Below are 9,733 nucleotides of genomic sequence, written 5' to 3' on the forward strand. Positions count from 1 at the left end.
GAGAGCGATCTGGGCATGTGTGTAGGCAGGAAAGAGTCTGTGGAGACAGAGCGTGAAGATGCGAGAAGAGAGGAAACACTTTCTGGGAAGTCCATGAAGGAGAGGAAGCGATGGATCAGCACACCAGTGGAAGGGTTGCCTCAGATGAAAGAGGAGAGGAGATGAGAAAGGAATTAGGATTGAGTTTTAAGGAAAGCAGAGGAGGTAGGCAACAGCCAACTGGGAGAAGAGGTGCCCTTTGGGAGACCTCTCCCTCCCTGAGTCCCTTCTCTTTCATTCCCAGTGCCCTTGCCCCCATGAAGGTCCCTAACTCTAACTCTCTCCAGACAATGCAATGGCTTCCTCCTTTATCTCCGCACAAACCTCCCCTGCGCTGTGATCTACTCTCCAACCACTCCTGACGTGATCCTCCTAGAGGACAGGCTCCAGCAGGGCATCTCCTCTGCCTGCCAGGTTCAATTCAACCCCATATTTACCTTCATGGTGCCTGTGACACAGCCCCAGCGACCCCTCCAGGCCTTTCTCCCACCATTTATCTGCCCTCAGCCAAAGTGGGACTCTCTGCTGGAGCCTTCACTCATTAGTCTAGACATTTCCTAAAAGCCACTTTCTTCCATGAAACTTTCCCCAGCCTCCAATCCTATCCCACAGCCCCCAAACCTCAAATTGCTATGTCACGTTCTTTGAACTCTGACTGCATATTATAACTCTCTTAGAGCAAAATATTAGATTTTCTCTTACACTATTATTATTTTCATAGTTCATCTCATTTCCATATCTCTATATATCTATATCTACCTATCTATCTATCTATCTATCTATCTATCTATCTATCTATCTATCTATCTAAGCCTAATATGCTGTGTCCGACTTGACAGCTTGACCAGTTGCTATGATGTACACTGACTGCCAGGGGGCAGACGCTCCAACTGGTAGTTTAGCTTGCTGCTGGGGTCTGGCCTATCAGGACTGGGGGAGACGGCCTGATTGCTGGCCAGACCGAGGAACCCCACCTGTGCACAAATTCATGCACTGAGCCTCTAGTTAGATTATAAATTTCTTGAGAGCCAGAATTTATTATTTGTATGCCCTGGAATACAAAGGCTCTTATCTAACAGGCCTTTTAATTTTCTGTGTTCATTGAATACCTAATATATACTGGCACTGTGCTAAGTGTTGTATGGGGATTATCTCATGTAATATCTCATGTAATTATCTCATGTAATCTGCCCAAGAGCATACAGCTGATTACTGACAGAGCTGGGATTTGAAACTCAGTATTCTCACTTCCCAAGATCCATGCTTGAAACTCTAGTTATACTGAATCCTAATGATTAAACCAAATTTCAAAGCATAAATTTTGGAAGTGAGTGTGCAAATTTGAATATGTGGCAGCAGAGAACTCCTCTGGTAGTGTTCCAAGATTTATGATGAATTTCAGCCTTGCTCTTGATTGTAATTACTCTCTCCACGAGTTCTGGCGCCCTGGCCTCATTAGGGAAAGGCGCTCACCACCAGCAGCACCTGCCCACTGCTGTCAGGCCTCTGGCTCCTGTTACTCCTCGTCACATTAACCTCAAGTGAAACCTTTCTGCAAAGTCACATGGAGCTACCCCCGCTCAGATTTCAGAGACATTTTCTCGCTGCAACTGTTTGCAAACCTCTGACTCATCTCAGTTCCAGAATAGACTCAAGGCTGAGACCCCTTATGCTAAACAATGCAACCTACAGAGGAAAGCAAGCCCTGTGCAGGGAGAACTTGCTCATTTTACAGAGAAAACAGATTACTACTTTGTACCACATCAAATAGCGGACTCCAGATAGAATAAAGTCCTAAATATAAATGGCAAACTACAAAGCTAATAGGGAAAATTCCAGGAGACAATCACTGTGACACTGCATAACATAGGAGGTCAAACGACGTCGTGGTTTCATCAAAGTAAGGCTGTCTGGTCAATGAAAGATGCCACAGACAAAGTTAGCAGGTAGATCCACATGGGGGGATGGTTTTAGTGTTATTAAAACTGACAAGGGATTAATATGTAGATATACAATTAACTATTATAAACTGACCAAAAAAAGACATGAGCTCTAGTATAAGTAGACAGGAGATGCTTTTCCCTGGTGCCTAGAATGATGCCTGGAACATAAAAGCCCCAGTAATTTTTAGTTAAATAAGTGAGTAGTTAGCAAAACGATGCATAAATGCTCTAATTCACTGGGAGTCAGATAAATGCAAATTAAAACAGTGATATTCCACCATTTTACATTAATCAGAAAGGCAAATATTAGAAAGAAGATGCATGCTGCTGGTAGGAGAATAAACCGCTACAAACAATCTGTAGAACAATCTGGAATAACTTTGTGAAATTAGGTATATCTATACCCCAAGATCAGCAATTACATCCCTGAACATGTATGGCCCAGAGGAAATTTTTCACAAGACTCTAAGGGGGAAACATGATGCTGTCTGGAGCAACCATTAGTTCAGGCCACCTAGCTGCCCATCGGGTGAAATAGCTAAGTAAACATGGTAGATGCCTATGAAATACTATGTAGTAGTTAGAACAATGAACTAGGTCTATAGTAATGTAATTAAATCTGAAATACATAATGGTGACTAAAAGGTAAGAAACAATAAGATTTCTAATATTTATGTAGATGGGAAAAGTATATACACTTAACATAATCCCACTTAAGTTCCAAAGATACATGCACACATATTTAAGGCAAATTATTAAGTAGATTAAAAAGTGTCTTCAGTGGGCAAAAGGATAGTGCATTTATGACCTGCTGGAATAGCTGAAAGCATTTCCTCAAACCTAAAGATTTGCATATATTATTGCCTGCTGCTTGACAGCCAAGGGCAGTTCCCCCAACCTGACAGGCCGGGCAGAGGGACCCCCCTGAGTGCACAAATTTTTGTGCACTGGGCTTCTAGTTTGTGTTAATAAAAAGCTAGGGGTCCAGAGATTTAGGGAACTTGGTTACTGAAGCTAGGTCTCCTCTGGCTCACCAAAATGCCTTCCAGACTTATATTTCATGTCTAGTCTCTTTATTAATTTACTTGCAGCCCTTCTCCACATTCCTGAACTCTTCTAGATGCTGGATAACACCCTGGCAGGATAGGACTGGGCATTGGAATAAAGGGAGAATCCTATCTAATAAAGAGGGAATATAGACCGTCATGCCGTAACAAGATGGCAGCCCCCACAGCAGAGGCGGGGATCCCGTAACACAAGATGGCGGCACCCACAGCAGAGGCGGGATCCCGTAACACAAGATGGCAGTGCCCACAGGGGGGAGGGGGCAACAGGCACAGGTTTTGATAAATTCTCTGAATGATGAACAGTTGGCAGCCTTTCAGACTATAACTTCAGCCATCGAAGATCAAACTGTACACCCCAAATGCTTTTTCTTGGGTGGTGCAGGTGGTAGTGGAAAAACATATCTGTATAAAGTTTTACTACATTATATTAGAGGTCGTGGTGGTACTGTTTTACCAACAGCATCTACTGGAATTGCTCCAAATTTACTTCTTGGTGGAAGAACCTTTCATTCCCAATATAAATTATCAATTCCAATAAAGGAAACTTCAATTTCTAGACTCGATATAAAAAGTGAAGTTGCTAAAACGATTAAAAAGGCCCAACTTATTATTGATGAATGTACCATGGCATCCAGTCATGCTATAAACGCCATAGACAGATTACTAAGAGAAATTATGAATTTGAATGTTGCATTTGCTGAGAAAGTTCACCTTCTCGGAGGGGATTTTTGAAAATGTCTCAGTATTGTGCCACATGCTATGTGGTCAGCCATAGTGCAAATGAGTTTAAAGTACTGTAGTGTTTGGGGCTGTTTCAGAAAGTTGTCTCTTACAACAAATATGAGATCAGAGGATTCTGCTTATAGTGGATGGTTAGTAAAACTTGGAGATGGCAAACTTGATAGCAGTTTTCATTTAGGAATGGATATTATTGAAATCCCCCATGAAATGATTTGTAATGGATCTATTATTGAAGCTACCTTTGGAAATAGTATATCTATAGATAATATTAAAAATATACCTAAACGTGCACTTTGCCCCAAAAATGAGCACGTTCAAAAATTAAATAAAGAAATTTTGGATATACTCAATGGAGATTTTCACACATATTTGAGTGATGATTTCGTTGACTCAACAGATGGTGCTGAAAAGGAAAATTTTCCCATCAAATTTCTTAATAGTATTACTCCTTTGGGAATACTGTGTCATAAATTAAAATTGAAAGTGGGTGCAATCATCATGCTATTAAGAAATCTTAACAGTAAATGAGGTCTTTGTAATGGTACTAGATTTATTATCAAAAGATTACGACCTAACATTATCGAAGCTGAAATATTAACAGGATCTGTGGAAGGAGAGTTTGTTCTGATTCCAAGAATTGATTTGTCCCCGTCTGACACTGGCCTCCCATTTAAATTGATTCGAAGACAGTTTCCTGTGATGCCAGCATTTGCGATGACTATTAATAGATCACAAGGACAAACTCTAGATAGAGTAGGCATATTCCTACCTGAACCCGTTTTGGACATGGTCAGTTATATGTTGCTTTCTCTCGAGCTGAAGAGCGTATAACGTTCAAGTTGAAGTTGTAAATACTTCATCACAAGGGAAATTAGTCAAGCACTCTAAAAGTGTTTTCACTCTTAATGTGGTATGCAGGGAGATATTAGAATAAGTTTAATCACTTTATCAGTCATTGTTTGCATCAATGTTATTTTTATATCATGTCTTATTGTTTTCATATCATTTTTTGTTTTTATATCATGTCTTTGTTGTTTATCATTTTATTATTATTTATTTATTAATAAATTCATATATTATTTTCATATGCATTTTACTCATTTCCTTTCATCTCTGACATTTCTATTATAGAGAGAGGGCAAATAGCAATATTAAAATATTCCCTCTAATTCCCTTTTAATGTGCATGAATTTTGTGCACCGGGCCACTAGTGAATAAATAACCAGAAGGGTTTACTCAGATCAGTAAAGATAATAGCTCTGAACCAGGGCTTCTCAAACTTAAATGGGCAGAGGAAGCATTGGAGATGTTGCTAGGTACAGGTTTCTACTCAGTCATTTGGGGGTGAGGCCTGGATTTTTGCTTTCCAATAAGCTTCCAGTCAATACTGCTGGTCTGTGGACTTCACTTTCAGTAGCAAGGACACTAGGAGCACGGTTAACTCAGATCTGGAGGGTGGTATCAGGCCTCCAGAGCAGGGCAGTGGGTCTAGAGCACACAAAGGGAAGAGCCAGTAGGGGACCGGACTCTCTCTGCTTTTTGGAGTCTAGGCATGGCAGGCTGTGCCACACACACCAACTCTTCCACCAAGTGGGAATGATTCAAATGATTATAGCAAAGAACAAAAGACTCCTGCTTCCCACCAGGTGCAAACTGTTACTAAAAAGAAAGTAGGTCCGAATTTTCCTCAAAGAGGTCTTCCACAACCCCCCTACCCAAAGTTATCCCTTCACCCCCCTAACCAGCTGGCCTGCCCCATCATTCTCCATCCTGCACCCTCTCTCCTTGCGCAGGGATCACACATGCACCATGACCTAAAGGCTCCTTACCTTCTCCCGCTCCATCCCCCAGTAAACCCCTTGAACACCTAATCCCATTTTGCCATTTGCTTCACGGCAGATTCAACCTAATGCAGGCTTCCTTGTCAGAGACATTCTCCCTATTCCCCTGTGATATGAGGCTTTTCCCTTGAGTGAAGACTACAATTTGTGGAAATAACTTGGCAGGAGGTTGGGGAAACCAGTTCTCTTCATTCTTCCCCGCTTACATCCCTCATTGCCTGAATCCTAGCAGCAGTAATGTGCTAGAGACAGCTTCTATCACCTCACAAAAGCCAACTTAAATTTTAAGGAATTTAGTTAAGTTGGTTGGTAAACACAGTCATTATTAAATATCCTTAAAGTTAAATAAATTATATTAAGACCAAAGGTAATTAAAAACTCAAAAATTCACCAGTGCCCATTATTACACATTGCGGACCAGTAGTTTTATTGCTAGCTTTACCCAGTGGCCAGGTAAGTTTCTATTGAACGAGTACAAAAAACGTTTTATGTAAATGTTAAAGGCACTCTTTAAAATGAAATACCCATTGCGTTTTGAAGTTATTACATGTTCTTACAAGCTAATATCTTTTTAAAGTATGATACTTTGTAAAACAGTGTAATATGAAGCAAGAATGCTCATGATCCGTCCGCAATGTCTTAACAACTTTCCATTATCTACCCTTGAGGTTATTTGCATCTCTTATATCTGGATGTTGGAACTAATGTGTAATGGTGCTCTACTTGCACTTCTCTGGATTTTGGAGGCCAGATTTAGATGTGCTGTTTCAGCTCTTTTCGTTGGTAACTTGAGAGGTTGCCAGCTTTGAGGGCAGCCTGCAGCAAGAGAAAGCTTTTAGCTAGTCCAGAAAGCCAGGCCCTCTGATCCACGAATCCAGTGGGCTTGACGCCCCTGTGGCACACAGGCAGCTTTGGCACCCTCAGAAAGCAAGTCAGAGCACGGTCCCCCAGGGGTTTGCAGCAGAGCCAAGAGCTCTGTGGCACAGAACTGTTTTCCTTTTGAGAAACGAATCTGGATGTGTGGCTTGGTACTAGTAAATACAGCAGTTTGTCATGAGACATTAGGTAACCAAGCAAATGGTGCTCATCATAACCTGGGGTCGCCTGATCCGCCAAGTCACAGAATCAGCTACCATTTAGTGTGCACACACAATGTGCCAGGCTCTTGTCTAAGCACTTTACTTGTAACGTTTCCTTTAATCCTCCCCAGTTATTGGTGATAGTGCTGTTATTACTATCATCCCTACTTTAGAAAACTGACACAGAGGGTAAGCAATTTGTTCCATGATCATATAGCTCCTAAGTAACAGAGCTTGATTTGAACCCAGGCCCTTTGGCTCCAAAGTCTAATTACCAAATTATACAGCTTCTCATGATCAAGTGGAAGTTTTCTATGTCGGACTGGGCTTGATCAGAATCTGAAGACACAGCAAATGGCATGGTGTGCTCTCTCCTACCACCCTTCCATTCTTCTCCAGCCTGCATATCTGACCCGGGGACGTCCTCCAAGTCCAGGTGACTAAACAGGCGACCGGCACATATGATGGCAACAGCACAAGTGGTCTGCCACTACGCTGTAGCCCAACTCAAGGGTGGCCCTGAAGAACAACTGAGAAGGGAAATTTTGCAGTAGACAAAATGGTAAGTACTTCACCCTGTTGACCACTTTGTCTGAAAAGGAGAAACAGTCTGAGATGTATATGTCAGTAGCCTATTGGTTTAGCTCAACAACCAGAGACTTGGAAAGATCAAGAAGGTAGAGCTGGTGACAAGCATATTAGGGGGAAGAGGTATGCAGGGGATCTCTCAGAATGGATCCAGAGTATGAGGTTATTTGGTTCTTTGTGAATAACCAGGAAAAGGCCTCCCCTGTAGAGGAAGCACTCAGCACTCACTAAGCAGGTGCAAAGGTTGGCCTGTCCTCTATCTCAGCCTGGCTTCTTCCTCTAGGCATTCTGACGGTGCCCAGTGGGCATGGAGGCAGAGATGTAGGCTGCATGTGGCTTCAGCAACTTGGATTTCCCCTCACCAAGGCTGACCTGGCTACTGTTTCTGCTGAATATTTAGTTGTCCATCAATTAAAACCAAATTTGAGTTCCTGGTATGAATTAGGCTTGAATGCAACAGAGCCAGGGAAAGAAATGGATTCTCTCCAGACCATCACTGCCAATATACCATCTTCTGCTCAGCACTTAAATGTCAGAATCCTGGTGCTGAAGGCCAAAATCCTGCCCCAGCTTGCCTGGTAGAGCTGGATGCCTCCTCCTCCGGGCCTGCAGGAGCAGCAGCTCTCCCTTGTGGCTTCTGTGGTTACCAAACAGAGGAGCATGTGTGATGAGTTGAAACATCAAAGGAGTCTGGGAAAGGTGGCCTTACTGTAATAGAAACTTATTCTGGACCTGGATTTGCTCTCTTGTTGAACAAACTTCTGCACACACCAATCTTCACAGACTTCTGAATGCTTATTCACCACCATACATATTTCACCCAACATTGGTTCTTGCTAAGAAACTAATTTTACAGCAATGAGCTTACACTATGGGGTTCACTGCTTCTGTCATGTACTCTATCACCCTCATGTCTGGCCTCACAGAGAGTAAAGACTTATAGAACTAGCTGTCAGTCCAGCATACAGATTACTGAGATGGGCTCATGACAGACCAGTGAGATGAGAGGTCATCACCCAGAGACTTTGTATTTGAAGACAGATGCAGTAACTGATAAAACTCAGACACACAATATCATTTTACTAAATTCCTTTTTGATCAAATTATCCAGAGTGAGTTTCATAGAGAAAGTCCTAGAACAGTAGTTCTCAACTTGTGGGTCATGACCCCTTTGAGGGTTGAACGACCCTTTCACAGGGGTTGCCTAAGACCATTGGAAAACACATATATAATTACATATTATTTTTGTGATTAATCACTATGTTTTAATTATGTTCAATTTGTAACAATGAAAATACATCCTGCCTATCAGATATTTACATTATGATTCATAACAGTAGCAAAATTACAGTTATGAAGTAGCAACAAAAATAATTTTATGGTTGGGGGTCACCACAACATGAGGAGCTGTATTAAAGGGTCGTGGCATTAGGAAGGTTGAGAACCACTGTCCTAGGAGGATATATTCCAACTAGAGAGGCCTGGTGCACAGGATTTGTGCACTGGTGGGGATTGGCCTGCTGTGGGAGCACTGCTCATCCTGGTCGGCTGAGCTGCTGTGGACCCGCCCTCTGAGCCGCTGCTCCCTCTGTGGGAGCGAACTGACCTCCAGGGGGCAGCTCCTGTGTTGAGCGCCTGCCCCCTGGTGGTCAGTGTGCAGAATAGCGACTGGTCAAGTGGTCGTTCTGGTCATTCTGCCTTTCGGTTGCTGGGCTTTTATTACATAGGATTAATGAAGATTGGTTATTGTTGACTCCATAGGAATTAAGTATTTTCTACATTCTTTTTGTTAGTCTATATTTTCTAATATTCTTAACATGCGCATTAACATTTTTATTATATTTTATTTTTATTGTTGACATTATTACAAATGTCCCCTATTTCCCCCCCTTTGCTCCCCATCCACCCAGACCCTTCCCCCCTCCTCTGGCCCAGATGACATTGTTGTCTGTGTTCGTGGGGCTATTCATATAAGTTCTTTGGCTATTCTCTTCACCTTCTTTCATCCATCTGCCCCAGAGCGTTAACATTTTTTAAAAATATATTTTTATTAATTTCAGCGAGAAAAGGAGAGGGAGAGAGATAGAAACATCAATGATGACAGAGAATCATGGATCAGCTGCCTTCTGCATGCCCCCCACTGGGGATCAAGTCTGCAACACTGGCATGTGCCCTGACCAGGAATTGAACCCTTACTTCCTGGTACATAGGCCAATGCTCAACCACTGAGCCACACTGGCTTGGCCAGAGCATTAACATTTTTAATAAAAAATACTTCTAAAGAATTGTTTTAAAATATATGTCATCTTGAGTTTCCATTAAACTTTATGATTTATGGCCTTATGTTATAGGTACACATTTATTATCAAGACCATGCTTTAAAAAGGAGGAAAACCTCAGTAAGCTTAATTCAGAATGAAAGAAAATTATATTGT

Source organism: Myotis daubentonii, chromosome 1 (genome assembly GCF_963259705.1).
Source record: "Myotis daubentonii chromosome 1, mMyoDau2.1, whole genome shotgun sequence".
Lineage (NCBI taxonomy): Eukaryota > Metazoa > Chordata > Mammalia > Chiroptera > Vespertilionidae > Myotis > Myotis daubentonii.